The sequence below is a fragment of the Spermophilus citellus genome (assembly GCF_964194105.1).
Source record: "Spermophilus citellus genome assembly, chromosome: 3".
In the NCBI taxonomy this organism is placed as follows: domain Eukaryota; kingdom Metazoa; phylum Chordata; class Mammalia; order Rodentia; family Sciuridae; genus Spermophilus; species Spermophilus citellus.
In genome coordinates, this window is record NC_138184.1 from 130,750,174 (window position 1) to 130,769,601 (window position 19,428).

Here is a 19,428-nt window from a genome sequence, read left to right on the forward strand (position 1 = left end):
TCCCCTCTGCCCCTGTCATTTATTGTGGGTTAGTTTCCACATATCAGAGAAAACACTCGATCTTTGGTTTTTTGGGGATTGGCTTATTTCACTTAGCATGATAGTATCCAGGTTCATCCATTTACCAGCAAATGTTATAAAGTTATTTTTCTTTATGGTCAAGTAATAGTCCATTGTGTATATATACCACATTTTCTTCATCCATTCATCTGTTGAAGGGCACTTAGGTTGGCTCCATAGTTTAGCTACGGAGAATTGTGCTGCTATAAACTTTGATGTGACTTCATCACTGTAGTATGCTGTAGTATTTAAAATCCTTTAGATATATACTGAGGAGTGGGATAACTGGGTCAAATGGTGGTTCCATTCCAGGATTTTTTGAGGAATGTTCATACTGTTTTCCAGAGTGGTTGCACCAATTTGCAGTCCCACTAGCAATGTATGAATGTACCCTTTTCACCACATCCTTGCCAACATTTATTGCTGCTTTATATTCTTGATGATTGCCATTCTGATTGGAGTGAGATGGAATCTCAGTGTAGTTTTAATTTGCATTTCTTTAATTGTTAGAGATGTTGAACACTTTTTCATTTGTTTGTTGACTATTCATACTTCTTTTGAGAAACGTCCTTTTAGCCTTCAAATAGAAGTATAGTGAGACAGTTTACAGCGGCTAAGCAAGTATTTTACTAAAACCTTTGGAGTTTTCTTTAGTTTCTATTGGCAAGATAATTTAAAACCAAGAGTTTTCAACAGAGTTGCAATACTTTCCAAGGAGCCCAACATTTTGAATAGGATTTGAAAGTCTCATTCCTTCATCATTATTTCATTATTGCATTCTCTAGCAAACATAAGAGAACTCTTTAAAAAATTCATTACATAAAAGCAAAAACTCTTTTTATTTTTTGTGGTACTGGGGATTGAACCCAGAGTTTCTTAACCACTGAGCCACATCCCCAATGCTTTCTATTTTTTATTTAGAGACAAGGTTTTGCTAGTTGTTCATGGCTGTGCTAAGTTGCTGAGGCTGGCTTTGAACTTGCAATCCTCCTTCCTCAGCCTCCCAAGCTGCTGGGATTACAGGAGAGTGCACCACTGTGCCCTGCAAAACTTCTTTTGAGGTTGTTCAAAGGGATTAAAATGCAGGAGTGTACAGCAACATAAGTTACAACAGTAGCCTTCAGAACTCATCTGTACAGGACGAGAGTATTCACAGAATTTTTTAGTGGTTGATTTTGTGCTTATTCTAATTAAATTAGAACTTATATTTTTGCACACACTCCGATATATTTTCCCCAACAATCAATTTCTGGTCTACCAAGGTAGACCCAATAAAAAAGGGAAAAAAATGCAAAAAACAAAAACCAGAAATGAATTTCGAAGCCATTCCAATGTAGGTGATAGAAAAAGATAGATAAGCAAAGATGATTTGAAGAGTGGAGGAAAACATCAACATACAGAGGAAACCATTGGATTGGTCCAAGAACAGTCCTTGGAAACACCATAGGAGACTTTATGGCTGAAGTGCAAACCAAGAAGGTCAAGAAGAGGAGGCACGGGGGTCATGGCATCCGTGTTTGCGCAGGGATTCTGATGTCTAAAGATGAGAGATGGTATGTCAGACGGAGGCAATGATGGGTCCAACAGTGGGCAAGAGTGACAACATAGAGACAAGTGCAATTGGGGACTATCAGAGAGCTCAGAGTGAGTTGACTGATGGAGGGACCATGCTTTTTGACAGTGTGACAGGAGGAGTGCCACAGAAGAGCCCTCTTGCATGAGGGCAATGAGAGGAAGGCAGGTATACAAAAATAAATGGTTGTCATGACTTTTATCCCTAGTAACTGCTGAGGCCCCTGACAAGACAGTGGCTTGAATATTATAGAAAAAAAAGGTCAGCGTGGCACCAAATCTGTGAATGGAAGACCCACAGTTTGTGACTGTGATTGTAACTTGACAAGAAAACACAGGTGTATGGTGTAGATTTTCTCATCCTTCTGGAACACTCTTCCCAGGACTCCAGAGCCAGTGATGCTTAGGAGGGGGAACAAAAAACAGCTTCTCAGAGGCAGGAGAATCTTATGAGGCTGAGTTGCTCCAGAGCCAAGTGGAGGCAGCTTCTCTTTGACCCAGTAGAGATTGAGGTTTGAACAATCCCTGATGTCCTGCTGGGTGAACTGTGAGATGCGTTCATTTTATAGGGAGGGGCTGTCACACTTGCTAGGTGGGCCCGACTAGGATTCTCACCCCCCCAGTTTTTTGGCAGCGGGGAGCCCTGAAAATCACAGAGTAGATTAATGGGACCCAATAGAATTAATAAAATTGTCAAGCACAATAAAATAGTGTGGATTATGTGTTTTAGTTGCTGTCTTTGCCAACTCTTCTTGAAGACGTTAGTAGAACTGGGCCAGACAGGGAGATTAGGATGGAAGGATTCTTATTTGAATGACTTGGCAGCAGCGTGATGTGAAATCTATCTATTATGATTCCTCTAAACATAAAGCTTTTCTGCCAAGAAATGTAAATTTCCACTTTTGTCAACAAGATGTGAACTGAAGAATAAAGAAAAGTGAAAAAAAAAATCCAGATGTCCTCAACTTAAAACCAAAGATGCAATATTTTTGAGTATTAGAGTAATTATTAAGACTATGCTATTCCGTTGAAAGTATACCTGGGGTAGGGTGTTAGGTTGACATTGGCCAGCCTCATTCACAATTTGAATTTGAGACTTTCTCCAATCAAGTCTTGTCCAAACCTCTGAGAATGTCCTTCTGATCTCCACCCCAACATCTAATACCTGAGGAGAGAGTCCTTTCCTCTCCCAAGCCTTCCCTGACATTGACTCCATTGCTTACTCTGTGCTAACCCCTAACCTGGTGTACCCTGAGGTTCCTGAGGACAGCAACTATTCTGGTTATTTAAATTTTTTTTTTTTTTTTGTGGTGGGGGGTACCCAGAATTGAACTTGGGGGCACTCGACCACTGAGCCACATTCCCAGCCCTATTTTGTGTTTTATTTAGGGACAGGATGTTTTAGTCAGCTTTTTCACTGCTGTGACTAGAATATCTGACCAGAGCAACTGTAGAGGAGGAAAAGTTGGTTTGAGGGTTCATGGTTTCAGAGGTCTCAGTCCAGAGAAGGTCAGCTCCATTTCTCAGAGTTTGAGATGAGAGTGAACATCATGGTAGCAGAGGAAAGCAGCTCATATCTTGGTGATCAAGAAGCAGAGAGACTCCACAGGCCAGATAAAAATATATATACCCAAAGCCACGCCCCGATTCCCACCTCCTCCAGCCACACCCTACCTAGCACTTCAGTTACCACTCAATCCCTATCAGGGGATTAATTCACTGATTGGGTTAAGACTCTTACAACCCAATCATTTCTCCTCTGAACCTTCTTGCATTGTCTCACACCGGAATTTTGGGGGGACACCACAGCTAAACCATAACACACGATCTCACTGAGTTGCTTAGCATCTCGCTTTTGCTGAGGCTGGCTTTGAACTCACACTCTTCCTGCCTCAGCCTTCCCAAGCCTCTGGGAATGCAGCGGTGTGCCATCGAGCCTGACCAAGCCATTCTGTTTTGACTCTTCTTGTAAGGTCAGGTTTTGTGCTAGCACTCACTGCGTCCTTGATATGGATGTGCCTGTATGAACTGAGTGTGGAGAAGGACTCATCTGGGCCAGTTTATCTTGTTGATGTTAACTCAGCCTGCTCTACTCTGAACCCCAGGGACAGGATACATTTCTTAGTCAACTTTTCTGGTGCTGTGACTAACGGATCAGACCAGCACAACTGTAGTGGAGGAAAAGTTTACTTGAGGGCTCATGGTTTCAGAGGTCTTAGTCCAGAGATGACCTGCTCCATTCCTTAGAGCTCAAGGTGAGGCAGAACATCATGGCAGAGTGTGTGGCAAAGAGAAGCAGCTCACATCATGGTGGTCATGAAGAAGAGAGAGAGAGACTCCAGCTCCAGATACCAAATACATACCCCATAGTCACACCCCCCATGAGCCACTTCCTCCAGCCACACTCCACCTGCCTCCAGTTAACAGTTAATTCCATCAGGGTTTAATTCACTGATTGGGTGAAGACTCTTCATAATCCATCCAATCATTTCTCCTCTGAATCCTCTTGCATTGTCTTATGTGAATTTTGGGGGGACACCTCACACCCAAACCATAACAATATAGAATCCTTTTTTGACAGCACTTGCTTCTGCATCTGGTCAGGAGATTCCCAATTCATTGGGAAAAGGAAGTCTCAAAATTTTGCTCTTGGATGTGCCTCCCCCTTCCCTGTGAACAAAAGGATCTGCCAGTCTAGGGCATATGATTGTCTGGTGTAGAATCATAGGGAACAGATTCAATCCCTGACTTACCCACTTTGTGATTTTGGGGGAGTTAATTTCTCTATGTCTGTTTCCTTCATCTGTAAAGTGGGACCATGTGATTATCCATTTCACAGACTTTAAAGTTTGGGGTCATTAATGCAAAGTACTTTGGAAATGGTAGTTGCTTTATTCTTTTGTATATTATTTCCTGAGTATATTTCGTAAGCTTACTAATGGACTTAACATGTCCTAAGATAGGTACATCAGGGGACAGCATACTTTTTCTGCGAAAGACTGTTGCTATAGTTTGGATCTTAAATGTTCCCCCAGGTCTGGTATGTTAAGGGCTTTGTCCCCAGGGTTGCATTATTAGGATGTGGTGGGCCTACTGAGAAGTTTTTAAGTCACTGGAGGTGCATCCCCAAATGAGATTATGGGACTCTGGCCTCCCCATCCCATCTTCCCCCATCATTTCTTGGCTATGGAGTAAGCAGTTTTGCTACACTATGCGATCCTACCATGCTGTGCTTTTCTTGCCACGTGGACTGCCACCTCTAAAACTAAGAACCAGAATAAACTGTTTTTCTTTATAAATTGATTATCTCAGGTGTTTTGTTATAGTGTCAGAAAGCTGACTACCATAGCCAGCTAGTGAATATTTTTTAATTTGTATAGGCCATTTGGTCTCTGTCACTAATAATTTTACTCTTGTAGCTCAAAGGCAGCTAGCTGTTGGCAACATGAAAATGAGTAAGCCTGGTTGTGTTCCAATAAAACTTTATTTATGAACACTGAAATTTGAATTTCCCATATTTTTATGGTCATGAAATATTTTTTGATTATATTTCAGTCATTAAAAATGGTAAAATCCATATTTAACTCACAAGCTATACGAAAACAGGCCCTGGGTACAGGTTACCAATAACCATCCTAAGATAATTTGCTTGATCATTTTTAGCAAATGTCACTTAAGGAGAAACAAAATAGATTCCTTAGGAAAGTTTAAATTTCTGAAGCTATTGTAGAAAACTAAGCAGAGAAGATTGATATTAACAGAAATTTGAAGACCTAAGCATACTCTTGTGGTAAATGTTGAATTTGACTCAAGATAGGTCAGAGGAGTGAGTATTAAGGATTAATGCCAGAGTATTAAGTTGAATCTTTTCTCTGGCTGTGAAACAGGGACTGCCCTATCTTTAGTGCTTGGTGAAAATGTTCACTGGCTTGTCCCTTAGAGGAACATCTGAGAGAAGGATTGAGGAGTAGAGGGATGGTGACCCATTTTGTATGAAGTGAAGCAGCAACTTAGATAAATTCTGTGACTTGTCTAAGGCTAAACCCTTTTTTCATAGGAGCATCAGCTTGGAAATTGTCTCCAAATCTGGCCCAGAGCATTACATTTTACCACCTTGTTTTGCATTCTTATCCTACAGATAATGGGGATTAGTGACTGTACCTAGCATTCACAAATGCCACAGTCCATAGTTACTCCTGCTATTATATATTTAACCCTCAGAAAACCCTATGAAGATAGAGAGGCAAGTTTTATCCTTTTCCTCTTATAGGGGAGGCAAATGACAATCTGATATATTTTAAGGTACCCCAGGTCACACCTGATTAAGGGCTAGAGGCAAGTCTAGGAGTGAGGTTTTCTAACTTTTATTACCCCGTGCTGCCTTATTACACTACATGGCCGTTGATGTCATTAATACCCAAACATTAAAAAATAAATTGAAAAAGAAATAACATCCTGCCATGGTCCCAGCGCTTGGCAGTAAGTTTTAAGTGGGGGTTTGTGTTATGAGAATTTTTGCTTTCAAAATGTTGCATGTGCCTCCTGTAAAAGGTTGAATGAAATGATTTTATTTTTGGTGAGTGGCCCGTGTAAGTTTATTATTTATTTATTTTGATCCTGTTTTTTTTTTTTTCTTTCTCCAGTTCCTTTGGCTCAATGGAGCACTGCTGTATTTTTATTGCCTATGCCATCATTAAAAGAAATTGAAAAGAGGCTTGTTAGTTTTAATATTGCATGGATGGAAATAGATCTGGCACTTTTTAGGAACCGTTACAATTCCTAATGGTGCATTTTAAGAAGTAGTCTGGTTTTGTTCTTGATTTTAAAAAAAAGAAAAGAAAGAAAAAAGAAAGAAAGGTAAACTTGGTTAAAGTTGCTTTAATTTGGTAATCATCTTTAGTTGGGGAGGGTGAATGTCTCAGTGGAGTGTGACTCTCACTTTATTGACTCATTGCACATTCTTTTCCAGCCTGTGGGAGGGGATTATACTCTTGGGCAGCATGAAGGGCCTTTCATTTGTTGGTATATAATCCAGGCAAAGCTGCTTCCAACTGCAAGTCTTTCCCCTTTCTCTGAAAACCATATGCTTCTTTAACATTGGACATATGCCCCCTTTTCAGTAAACTATGTGAGGCTTTCTTGAACTGCTGGAGCTATTGTTAAACACAGACCCACTACTCAGAGTGCTTCTTAACATCGAAGCCTGCAGCACAGTCTCCCAGAAGACAGGGTTAAATATTCCTTTGCAGAATAGCTGTTCAGAACCTGGGAACACTGTGGCAGAACAGCAGGTTGTGATGAGGAAGGATATGGAGGAGGGATGGGAAAGAAACACAGGCACAAGGGAAAAATCATTCAACTTGAGCATGAGAAGTGTCATTTGCTCTGCAAGAGGCTAAACCTGCCCAAATCTGGCAATAACAGCAACAGAAGTGGAGGAAGCAATTCAGAGAAGTTTCTGAACTGCATTTTGTGACTTTAGTGCAAACTTCACAATTAAGTTAATGTGGAAAAAGCCTGAGGGAGTCAATTGTTTAATTTTTCCGGACCCCTTTGGTGGGCACACCTAAATGCTCACCATCTCTAGCAGTCAGAGAAATGCAAATCAAAACCACCCTAAGATACCATCTCACTCCAGTAAGATTGGCAGCCATTAGGAAGTCCAACAACAATAAGTGCTGGCGAGGATGTGGGGAAAAGGGTATACTTGTACATTGCTGGTGGGACTGCAAATTGGTGCGCCAATATGGAAAGCAGTTTGGAGATTCCTGGGAAAGCTGGGAATGGAACCACCATTTGACCCTGCTATCGCCCTTCTCGGCCTATTCCCTGAGGACCTTAAAAGAGCATACTATAGGGATACTGCCACATCAATGATCATAGCAGCACAATTCACAATAGCTAGACTTTGGAATCAACCTAGATGCCCTTCAATAGATGAATGGATTAAAAACTGTGGCATTTATACACAATGGAGTATTACGCAGCACTAAAAAATGACAAAATCATGGATTTTGCAGGGAAATGGATGGCATTAGAACAGATAATGCTAAGTGAAGCTAGTCAATCCTTAAAAAACAAATGCCAAATGTCTTCTTTGATATAAAGAGAGCAACTAAGATCAGAACACGGAAGAAGAGCATGAGGAAAAGACTAACATTAAACAGAGACGAGTGGGGTGGGAGAAAGGGAGAGAGAAGGGAAACTGTATGGAAATGGAAGGAGACCCTCATTGTTACACAAAATTACATATAAGAGGGCTGGGGATGTGGCTCAAGCAGTAGCGCGCTTGCCTGGCATGCGTGCGGCCCGGGTTCGATCCTCAGCACCACATACCAACAAAGATGTTGTGTCCGCCGAGAACTAGAAATAAATATTGAAAATTCTCTCTCTCTCTCTCTCTCTCTCTCTCTCTCTCTCTCTCTCTCTCCTCTCTCACTCTCTCTTTAAAAAAAAATTACATATAAGAGTTTGTGAGGGGAAAGGGGAAAAAAAACAAGGGAGAGAATTAAACAACAGCAGATGGGGTAGAGAGGGAAACTGAGAGGGAAGGGGAGGGGGGATAGTAGGGGATAGGAAAGGTAGCAAAATACAACAGTCATTAATATGGTATTATGCAAAAATGTGGATGTGTAACCGATGTGATTCTGCAACTTGTATTTGGGGTAAAAAATAGGAGTTCATAACCCACTTGAATCAAATGTATGGAAGATGATATGTCATGAGCTTTGTATTGTTATGAACAACCAATAAAAAAAAAAAAAAGAAAAAGCCTGAGGCATACTTTCCTGACAGCCTTTTAAAGAAGAGGTAGACTAGTATTAGCAATGACAATAATCTTCATGTATACTTTCAGAAAAATGGAAAGAAAATAAGTGTGGTTTTCAGATTTTGTTTGAAGATACTCCCCAGCGACTACAGGAGTTAATTTTATTTTGCAATCTCTGAGAAACTCATGATTAGTTGGTCACTTACTTGAAGGAGGATGTCAGTCTGTTTTCTGTTGCTATAACAGGATTCCTGAGACTGGGTAATTTATGAACAATAGAGGTTTATTTGGCTTACAGTTCTGGAGGCTAGGAAGTCCAAGAACATGGCACCTGCACCTGCTCAGCCTTTGGTAAGAGCCTTCTTGCTGCATCATACTATGGGGAAGGGCACTGGACAGTAAGACTGGGTGACCTAGCCAGAGAGGGAGTTCACTTTTTATTATAAAGCTTCCACCGCAATAACCCGTTCATCCGTTAATTCCTGGATTAATCCATTCATCTCTGGCAGAGTCTTCATGACCCAATAACTTCCCAAAGATACTACCTCTGATACTACTTCTGCTGCATTGGGAACCCAGTTTCCAACTTATGAACTTTGAGGAACATAGTCAAACCATAGCACATGACTTTAAGCACATTGTTTAACCCTGGTTAAGCCTCAGGATTTTGACCTGAATAGCTATGTGATGGTACTCCATGCCTGACAGACCTGTGAGGACGGAGTGGGATTAATGCATATGAAACGCTTAGTGCTTGTCTGACATGTAGTAAGTGCTTAGTAAATGAGAGTGGCTTCCAGGGTAGTAATTAGTATTGCTAACACATTTTCCTCTTTTATGCTTTTCAAGAGTGATGTGGTGAAAGCAAGTTAAGAAGCTGCTGGGAAAGATATTAAAAAATCTTTGATATTTATTTGGAAGGCATTTGGCATCATATAATCTTAAATGTACTAATTTATTGAAATCTCCATAAAGCCTTATGTCAGTGACAGGTATTATTAATATGCATAAAAGTAGTCTTTGTATCTTAACTGTATCTTATAAATTTAAGAGGTGGAATAAATAGTTTAAAGCAAGCCTTCAATAGATAAACTTATGGGGGAAGTTTTGTTTAAGTTTTCTTTAATAATTATAGCAAAGCTCACACTTAAAATAGAATTTAAAATACAAGTCAAACAGATCAGTCTTTTCCATAATCCAAAATGATTGAGAATTATAGAAACATAAAGAAAGAAATAATCCATAGAAATATTTTTATGTTCCTTTGGTACATTTCATTTTTTTTTGAAATTTAGGAATTTAGACTGGAAACCACTATATATTTGTTTTCCTCTAGAAACATTAAAAAATTAGAGATAAATTAGGATAAAGAGTGTTCTCTGGATTCTAATCCAAGGTCTGCCACTTTCTGGCTGTGAATTCCTAGACAATTATGCCTCAGCTTTTGTATCTATAGAATTAGGATCATAATCATATCGACTCTGGTGGGTTCTCTTGTGAGGTGTACACAGTAGTACCTGACACTAAGTAAAGTTTCTTACCTTCCTATGTTTATTAAGATTCACAAAACACTATAATGTTCCATCATATCATAGGGGACATTTATTTTAATTTATTTTTCTTATTTTAAATAATACTATGATGAACATCTTTGAACATGAATCATCATCTTTCCTATTTTTTCCTTATGGTACATCCTAGAAGGCAATCCCTTGACACATCTGGCCAGTTTGGGAAATATTTATTCTTTTTTTTTTTTTTTGTATTGGGGATTGGATCCATGGACACTTAACCACTGAGCCAAGTCCCCAATCTTTTTTTACTTTTTAATTTGAGACAAGGTCTTGCCAAGTTGCTTAGGGCCTCGCTAAGTTGCTGAGGTTGGTTTTGAACTTGAGATCCTCCTGCCTCAGCTTCCTGAACCACTGGATTATAGATGTGTGCCTGTCTGGCAGAAATATTTATTCTTTTGATAGTGTATGAAAGTTACCATCCTCTATATTCTCCTTAATACTCAATAGTATTGCTTTTGTTGTTGTTGTTGTTGTTATTGTTGTAATGTTGCTAATTGTTTTCTGAGTGCAGGCTTTTTATCTGAAATGTGTGTGTTCTTGAGGGGAGGGCTGACAAACTGCAGCTAGCTGCCTGTTGGGCTCAATCCAGCCTGCTACCCATTTATTATTATTGTTATTATTATTAAAAGAACTGTTGTTATGCATATTTAAGATATCTAGCACAATGTTATGAGATTCATGTAGACAGTAAAAAGTTTATTGCAGTGAAGCAAATGAACGTATCCATCATCTCACATAGTTATCAATTAATTTTTGTTTTTGTGGCAAGAGCAACTAGAATGTACTCATTTACTGTGATTTCCAGGCATGGTACATTTTTATTCCCTGGGGGGTCCTCATGTTGTCCATTAGATTTCTAGATTTATGCATCCTGCATATCTGCCACTTTGTATTTTCTACCCCTTGTGTACAATCTGTGAGCTAAGAATGGTTTTTACATGTTTTTAAGTGTGACATGTGAAAATTACATTGCATTCAGATTTCAGTGTCCATCAAATTTTACTGGAACACAGCCATACACATTGGTTTCCATATTGTCTAAGGTTGCTTTCACCCAACACCAGCAGAATGAGTGAGTTTTGTGTGGTTTGCAGCCCCATGCTTTGGGTATTGACCAAAATTCAAGTCAAATTTATTTTGTGTTTCTTGGCACTGGGAAGGGAGGTCCGATAGCCAAATATATAAGTGTTGGCTTTCGAGTATGACTGCTTAGGGTTCCAGTTTCCACCCATGAACCAACTTGTGACTTGGGTAAGTCACTTCCCTTCCTGATGCCATCATTTTCTCTTCTGGTTAATGAGGATAAAGACAGTACCTTCACATGAGGGTATACTGAAGACTGTGGGAACGAGACAGGTGAGGCACTTCCTACCTCTGGGTGAGCAGCTGTCATTAATTGGTGCATGGTTAATAGATTTTAGTTGGCAAGCTTGAGAAAGACTGGTAGGAAGTGTGAATGGACTAACATTATTTGTATTTTAGAAGGATAGATACATTTGATCTTCTGTTTGTGTTATTAATTGCTTTTGTTGTTACTCATTTTAAGTAAAAATGTGTTTCCCTTGGCTTCGGGACATTGTGTTCTCCTGAATGTGCCTGGAAGACTGGAGCAAGGCTAAGAAGAAAGCCTGCCCTTGTGTCTGGCTACCCAGTCTCCCTGCAGGGGTGATGGGGTTGTTGCTGCCTCTGTCAGTGTCTGCCTTGCTCATCTCCTCTGGCCTCTGGCCCAAGAAGAGGACAGCTGCTGAGGTGGCAGAGCATCCTGTCTTGGCTGTGATCATGAAGATGTGCTTTGGGAGAGCTTAGGTTTTGTGGCCCTCAGCTCTTCTTTCTTAAATAGTAGCTGAGCCATTATCTGAGAGTTTTCTAAAGTTGCAGACTTCTCATGGCTAACTGGACTGACTGCGTAGTTAAAATTGGGAAGAATCAAAATGTGGTATTTTAATTTGGGTTTCTCAAATGCACATTTAATAACTGAGGTCACAGCGGATCATAGCTTGAGGGTTTTTTTTTTTTTCTTGTCACAGAAATTTGAGACGGGCAGCACCTGGCCTTTGTCCAGAGGCAGATTCAGCATTGATTGGTGAGTTCTGCTCACTGTCCCTCAGGGTGTCATGGTGACCTCCAGTTCATTTGGGTACAATAATGGTATTATCTTGATGTTTGAATGTACTCTCCAGGAGGGTGTGATTTCTGCATAGGAGTCGGCATGGTCTGTAAAATTGTATTAAAAATATAATACCACCATATGCTTCGGCTTTCTCATTACATGATCCTCTAAAGACAAAAACATGCAACATAAACACACCAGATGAACCCAGTTAAGTTTGTGTTCATTTCTGTCATTAAGAAAATGGTAGCAATGTTCAGCAGTGGGACTTTGCTGTCAAGAGGGAAAGATGGAAACCTGGGAACCATCATTTCAAAGTGCTGCAGGAAGGAACTGCGAGGTGCATTGATTTATTCCCTCTGCCTTAAAGGAAAACCAGGCTCTAAGTCCTGTACCACCAGGGCTGAGCTTGATCTCTGGAGTGATAGGATTGTTCCATCAGAGGATGCAGGCAGGAGACTGCAACCTGCACACCCTGGCCTGTGAGCAGGACTTTCATTGTTTCTGTCAAACTGTTGACTGTGGATCTCATTATGGAATTTTAATAGCTCAGCCCTGTATGTGCAAAGACGAGAGGAGGTGCAGGGGAGACTCTGCAAATCTTAGCTTAAAAAGACTAAAACTGAGTTCTCAAAGAAATCTCTAATACCTAAATGTTTAGGAGACTGTTACTTGCAGATAGGCATAAACGTGCTATTAAGCAGAAGGAAAAATTTTGACCCTCCTGGGAATTTATTTTACGGCTTTTGATGTCACTCATTAACTCACAATGTGTAAGCAGAGACTAGCAACTAATAGCGGGCTAATGGAATAAGCTTCATGTCGTTTGAGAATTCTTAATTCCAGTAAGAGTCTTAGGATTCTTCATTCAAGGAAGGGTCTTTGGAAGCTCATAGAAAATAAGAAAGAATGCCCTTTACCCCTTTTAAGGAGAGCCCAAGGGCCCCCTCCAGGGTACAGTGTTGTTTGTATTTTCCTTTCTCTGATGTTTGTGGGGTTTGGCTAGTTTTATCTGTGGGGAACTTTGAAAGTTGGTTAGTACCATTGCATTTGAACTTGGACTGAAAATATGTGCTCAGGGCAGTGTTCAGCCAAGTCACAGAGATCTTGTCATCAACCTTCAGGAACATCCTCCCAAGGGAAAGATTGGGGTTGTAGATCTCTTATTTGGGAGGGTTTCAGGAGTATAATGAAAATGAATGGAAACTCTGGAGGCCACAAGGCCTACTTGATGAGGCAACAGAGAAGCCTGTGTTATCAGCTTATCATTGTCATTATGTTTTCCTAGAGGTAAGAGACTGTTGGCCTGCATGTTGGTCAAAGCTGTGCTGCAGTGAAGGTAGCAGCCACTTGAGGTTTTGCATTGTAAGTTTACCTAAAACCTTATCTTGTTGTCTGCCTGATCCTTTCTATCCCAGGGACCACTTCTGAAGTTATAGGGAGCTCTGTAAGCTAAGTGGTGAGGTGAAAGTTTAGCCTTGGCTTGAGCACCCACCTGCTGCTCTTAGGAGAACATAGCTTTAGCCAAGGGCTAGTACATTTTTGGTCAATTTGGACTAGGTTTTATTCTTTGGCCAAAAAAAAAAAAAAAAAGCCTTAGAAATGTTCAAATAATGAAGATGCTCATGTGTCTCTGATGGTGGGGACAGTTTTTACTTTCTCTCTTCTGACCCCGGGACCTCCTGGTTGATGAAAGTAGGGAGAGGGAGCTGCCCCGTCATCTTTGAGGGAGGGTTGTCACTTGAATTTGTCTAAAGCTTCAAATCCTGCTGCAGCCCTCTCAAATTGCAGGCCTGGCAGTGGGGTTTTAAAGGTTGCAAACAAAGCCCAGCGCTCCCTCTTGATCCATCTGGGCCCCTCCTTCTGTCATCCGTCATTGTCAATGGGAGATGTATGTGTAGCCACACAAGGGCAATGTCTGACCCCAAGGGTATTGGCGATGTTCTTAGAGAAGGCATTGTTTGTTCAGGCTCTTTGGAAGCCAAGCTCTAGGCATTCTAGGGAACAGCCCCTGGTTCAGGCGCAACTGCAGTCTAGGTGGAAAGGGGGTGCTATTCTGCTGTTATAAACTAGAGGAACTTTATTCCCCCTGCCTGACATAATTCTGCCCTGCTCGTGAATACACTTAGGCTCCTCTCTTTTTCATTTCTGATCTCTCTTTGGTCAAAGTCATAGGGAGGATTCTGAAACTGGGAAGGGAGAGGACTGGGTTTCCATTGGTTTTTATTCAGAGAGCATCAAAATGTAAATAACCAAAGGCATAAAAGCTGACAAGATGCAACAAATGCAGAAGAGGAAAGAAATGAAAGAATGCCCTCTTCAAACACCGCAAGGCAGCTGCCTGGGAGGGAGCAGAAAATGATGCCCTGTGTCTTGAGCAGGACAGGAGGGTGGGGCTGGAAGCACATTAAAAAGTCCAGGAATACACAAAAGCCACTGGCTGAGCCTCAAGTGTCCTGGAGTGGATGACAGCACTGAGTGAGGCCTGCTGGTGTCTTGGGCCTGGGAGGGATAGAATGGTGCTCCTGTCCATGTGCTCCGCTGGCTCAAAGTCTCACCATAGATTTGTTGTGAGGGTCCCACTTGGTGTTTTCCAAGACTGGGTTTATGTTTTCCAAAGACCTCTATAGGAACACATGCCTCCTTCACATGGCTGTGTGGATTCAGTAAGGAGTGGCTGGAATTCTCTGTGCATCACTTCCCTGGGATTTCAGTTCGGGAACCAAGCCTAATGCCCTCTCCTAACACCACCATTGGGTGGCTGAGAGGATCAAATGAGATGATGTGAATGATGTTGGATTATTTATGGTCTTCAAGAAGGGAGAGATGTTTGCTGACGAGAGGTCAGAACTAGTCACCTGCATATTTATTGAGCCTCGGCCCTGTGTTTTAATTTACTCGAAGATGACCTTATCTTTCCATATCAAAATTATGAGCTTTCACAAACTCAGACCTTAAACCCGGGAATATGGTTTTCTTGTAAAAATCCCATTCAGCTAGAAATTTGAGTATCCAGTCTTTTTCTTCCTCCCCCCTTAACATTTTCTTGCCTCCTCCCCACCCCCCACCCGCCCTTCTTTTTGGTTCACTGCAACCTGAGTGCCACTTTTCTGGGAAAGCCTGATATTCTGACTTCAGTTTTGTAATTTAATGATGGAGAGTTTCCTTAGTAAACCAAATTTAGAGTCCTAGAATGCTTATCTTATATCCAGACCTTGAACATAAAAGGCATTTTATACCCGCAATTGTTCATTTAATGAGCAATTGCAGAGTGCAGGCCGGTTAAGGGATTGAGCTATATGCACTATTATTGCAAGAAGTATTCCGAAATACCAGAAATAGGACGTAAGCTCTGATCAGGGAGACTGCGAGCACAATTACCTTCTTTTCAAATCCTTCTGTGACACTGCGGGAGGAAAAAGGACTTTGAAACTTGAAAGGAAAGAGCTTGCTTTCAACCTCAAAAGCTAGGAGGAAAGGGCTCTGAAATTTGCTCAGAATTCCCAATTCACCATTAGCCTGTTTCTTCCTTTAGCCTCAAGGCATTCTCCGCTTTTTGAAAAGATGTTAAGAAATTCAGTCACAATAGAGAGCCTAGTTTTGAACATGTTTCACTCGGTCCATTGAGGTCTGGGCTCCAGCCTTTGTGTGGGGTGAATTGAGCTGAGCGGCTAGCTGGTTGGAGAGAGGTGAATGAAGAGTCGCTGTGCAAGTCGCAAATTCTGGCAAAGAAAAAAGCTCACCCCTTCCTTTATTTTACAATATGCATTCCTGTACAATCCTGCTAGTGGCAATATGTGGAGCTGAGCCTGTCCCTAAGTCAATACGGAGTACTTGGTTTATAGCAACTCTTGTTAAGTTTGTCTTGTAATTGAAGCTGCTGTTGACCTTGCTTGGGGACCATTTGTAAAACCGTTTATTTAGCATAAACTGAAATAATAAACCCTCCTTCTCTGGGGCTGATTGTGATAGGGTGACATTAGTTTGATTTAATGATTAGCCGCCTGACCCTTCTGCTGGAGAGAGCGGCTTGAATAGGGAGAGTTCACTCCAAAGCACTCGGGAAGAATACTAATGAGCTTGTTAAATTTAGCATGGCTCCAACCACTTTTAATTCCTCTAATGGGAGCCGCACTGCCTGGGAGAGGGAGAGAGAGAGCCAGAGAGAGGCCGAGAGACACCGAGAATGTTTCTAGAGGGTGCGTGCGCACAGCTAGAAAGAGCTCACCAAGAGAAGTTTGCAGGAAGTAGCTAGCCAGAGCTTGGGGACTGAGTTGTAAGTATTGTCTGCTTTTTTTACCCTTGGTGGCTTCTAGGTCTTGGGGCAAGACAGGAGAAATGGTATTCAAATGGGGTTGGGGGGGGTAGTTGAAAAATCGGTGTTCAGGGAAAGAAAGTAAGCACATAGCATTGTGAGCTCCTCATCTGCCAGTTCATTGGGTGACAGGAGGGTGTCCTTACTTAGTGATGCCTGACACGAGTTTTGTTTTTGCACTGAAAGAATTGTCTGAAACTTTTCTCTCCGAAAAAGATGCTTACCTCTTCCATTACAAGAAACCTTACAGGAGTTGGTGGCATAGGAGTGTGTATTTGAATCCTGCTTCATGCAACAGGGTGACTTTCTCCAGACCTTTTTAATATCAATGTCCTAAGCACTGTATGTGGTGAAGCAGCTTTGGATATTTCCAAGTTTCTGGCATCAAGAGTGTGGCACCCCAAGTAGGTTGCTTTTGGATGAGTTTGGCAAATCTTGGACAGTTTTTCAAACACAATGCTTTGGGCAGCTCTTCATTTGAGGGCAGGAATTCATTCACTTCATCTTGAACATGGATATACAGAAAGAAGGAGGTACCAAGTAGGATTATGATGACAGTATTTAAAGTGATTTTTTTTTTCCTGAAAGTTTTGAGTGAATTGCATGTTTCAGTTTGACCCCCGAGCTTGCAGCTGTTAAACCTAGAGAAGCTCGAACAGTTGCCTTGTGTTTGGCTGTTAAAGTCCATTGGCAGATGCTCTTGGAGCAGTGGGCTGTTTGCTTACATTTTTGTAGCAGACTTCTGCTTGTTGCCATGGTGGACAGTATGTTTCTGTCAATAATTTGGCCTGGCGTAGCCTGTCTGCACTGACTCTCAAACTTTATTGAACAGCTCAGCTCAAATGAACAAGATTAGACAGCTCTCGTCTTTTGGCTTGCTGAAGTGGTTGCTGAATTTATAAGAGCAGGCAGGAATATTCCTCGGAAAGTATCTCTTTCACTGTATACTGAGTGCTTTCAAGCCTTGTAGCTGTTTGTATTCCGGAGTGTGTGTACTGTCAGGTTTTCATCTGAATGTGCATCAAAAGCAGCTCAGTGCAGGAGGTAAACTTCAAGAAATATTTGTCTGCTAGAATTTTTTTTTTTTTGGGGGGGGAATGGGTGTTGGGTTAAAATGTTATAGCATCAACTACTATAAAAGTTAAAAGTCTCCTGAAAAAAGTTTCTACATTACAAACCTTCTTGCCTGCATTTAGAGGAATTACTTAATTTCTTCTTGTATTAAATATTTGAACTTTGGTTACTCCTTGTTTTATTTTAATATTCATACATGCTGGGGTAACTCATTAAGAAAAAATCATTTAGCTAGCAGGTATCCCCCATTTCCATTCATCCCCCTTTTCTTCTCCCCTAACTTCCTTTTCCCAGGAGATTGGGATCTGAGGGGGGTGGGAGAACTCTCTGATCAGACCACACCAATTATTCAATTATTGGTGAAGTTGATTCCAATTCTCATCATAGAAAGACATCATTTCAAAGAAACTTGAGTTTATTATAGGGATGCAGTTTCAAGAGAAGAAAAGTTAATTTCTTCTTAGGAAGATTAAGTCAAGGAAATCCCGTTTTAAACCTGGAACAGATTAGTAGAGCTTGGGTATTCATCTTAGAGAATGCTAATTACGTGTCAGAGCCCCTGTCAGGAAGGGCTTTCTGACTTCCAAAAGAAGGTCCCATTCTACAGAATGTGTGCCTCACTGCTACAAGTTCACTTCAGGTTGAAATTTAAAATAAAGGTTTTATACAGAGCCTAAATTAATGGAAAATATGACTTGGGCCATTTGTAGGCTAGAGGAATTTTTATAAAACCTACATAGGTTTTAGTGTTTTTGACACCCAGTTGCTCTTACATAACTGCAAAAACCCTGTTTCTATAGCCTGCAGCTTCAGTGCTAATAAAGTGCAGGGGTGGACCAATGCCTAAAAGAGTTAGTCAGAAGGGAAAATAAAAAAGTTCTTTTTTTTTTCATTTCTTTTTGGTTGTTTATTTTAAAATTAGCAAAAGCATTATTTGAATTGGTTTTGGAAAGGTCAGTGTGAACATGTGGGATTACAGCAATTTTTGTGTTTTTTATAAAATTTGATAGATTAAACCCATAATTTACTCCTCTTTTAATGTAAGGTTTTGGTTGAGGGTCTGCACAGAACAATACTAAAATAATTTTTCAAAGTTACCTTGTAGTCGTCAGCAAATTCACTATAAAGACTAAAACAGACCTCATGGTCCATTCTATTTTGCAAGTCATTTGCTAGGCTAAAACAATCCATTGTTCATTTTTCAACTTCTCCACATAGCACAAAGACTGAACTTGCTACTGACTTTAAGTAGTTCAAGTCCTTAGTCAACACAAAATAGTTGTTATTTTAGCTTGTATTTTTATGGGTTGTCTTTGTGTACTGCTCTGCTTTCTTCTGAATTGGAACAAAGAGCTATGAAAATGCTAGAGCATAGTTTTTCTGTTTGGGGGTCTCTTATCCAGTCATATCTACATTGTGGATGACTTGGAAGATAAGTTTATATGTTGAAATAAAATGTGTTTGAAATTTGTCCATTCAACATGTATAATAATGTTGTTAGTTATATCAAAATATTGTGTTTTTTTTTTAAAAAAGGAATATGAAATATGTTTTGAATGAGATGCCTAAGCGGTACCTGGACAGCTTTGCTTCCATCAGCACCTGCCAGAGTGCAGGCTGCTGATTATATCCAGAGCTGCTTTGGGAGTACACTAGTTTCGAATGTGTGTGTGTGTGTGTGTGTGTGTGTGTGTGTGTGTGTGTGTGATTCTGACAGGTTGGTCCACTTGTTGTGGGTTCAGCTGGCCAATTTGGTTTCATTGTGTGCCTTGGTTCTTGGATCCACTATTACAGAATGGTCATCCGATTATATTTGCAGGAGGTTCTTACAGATTGAAAGGAGATGAAGTATCAGGGGGCTGGAATACTAACTGTGGAATTTCCTCAAACTGATTCTTACTTGTTTGAAGGACCATATGCCCTGCTCCCTCTGCAGAGCACGGATGGGTGCCAC

The 19,428-nt window shown here is 40.8% G+C and overlaps 1 protein-coding gene across 2 annotated transcripts in view; it reads left to right on the top strand.

Moving 5' to 3' along the window:
* The window catches only part of GLI3 (GLI family zinc finger 3), a 279,826-nt gene that overhangs the window by 71,320 nt on the left and 189,078 nt on the right, over positions 1 to 19,428 (top strand). The gene's annotated exons all lie outside the window — the stretch shown is intronic.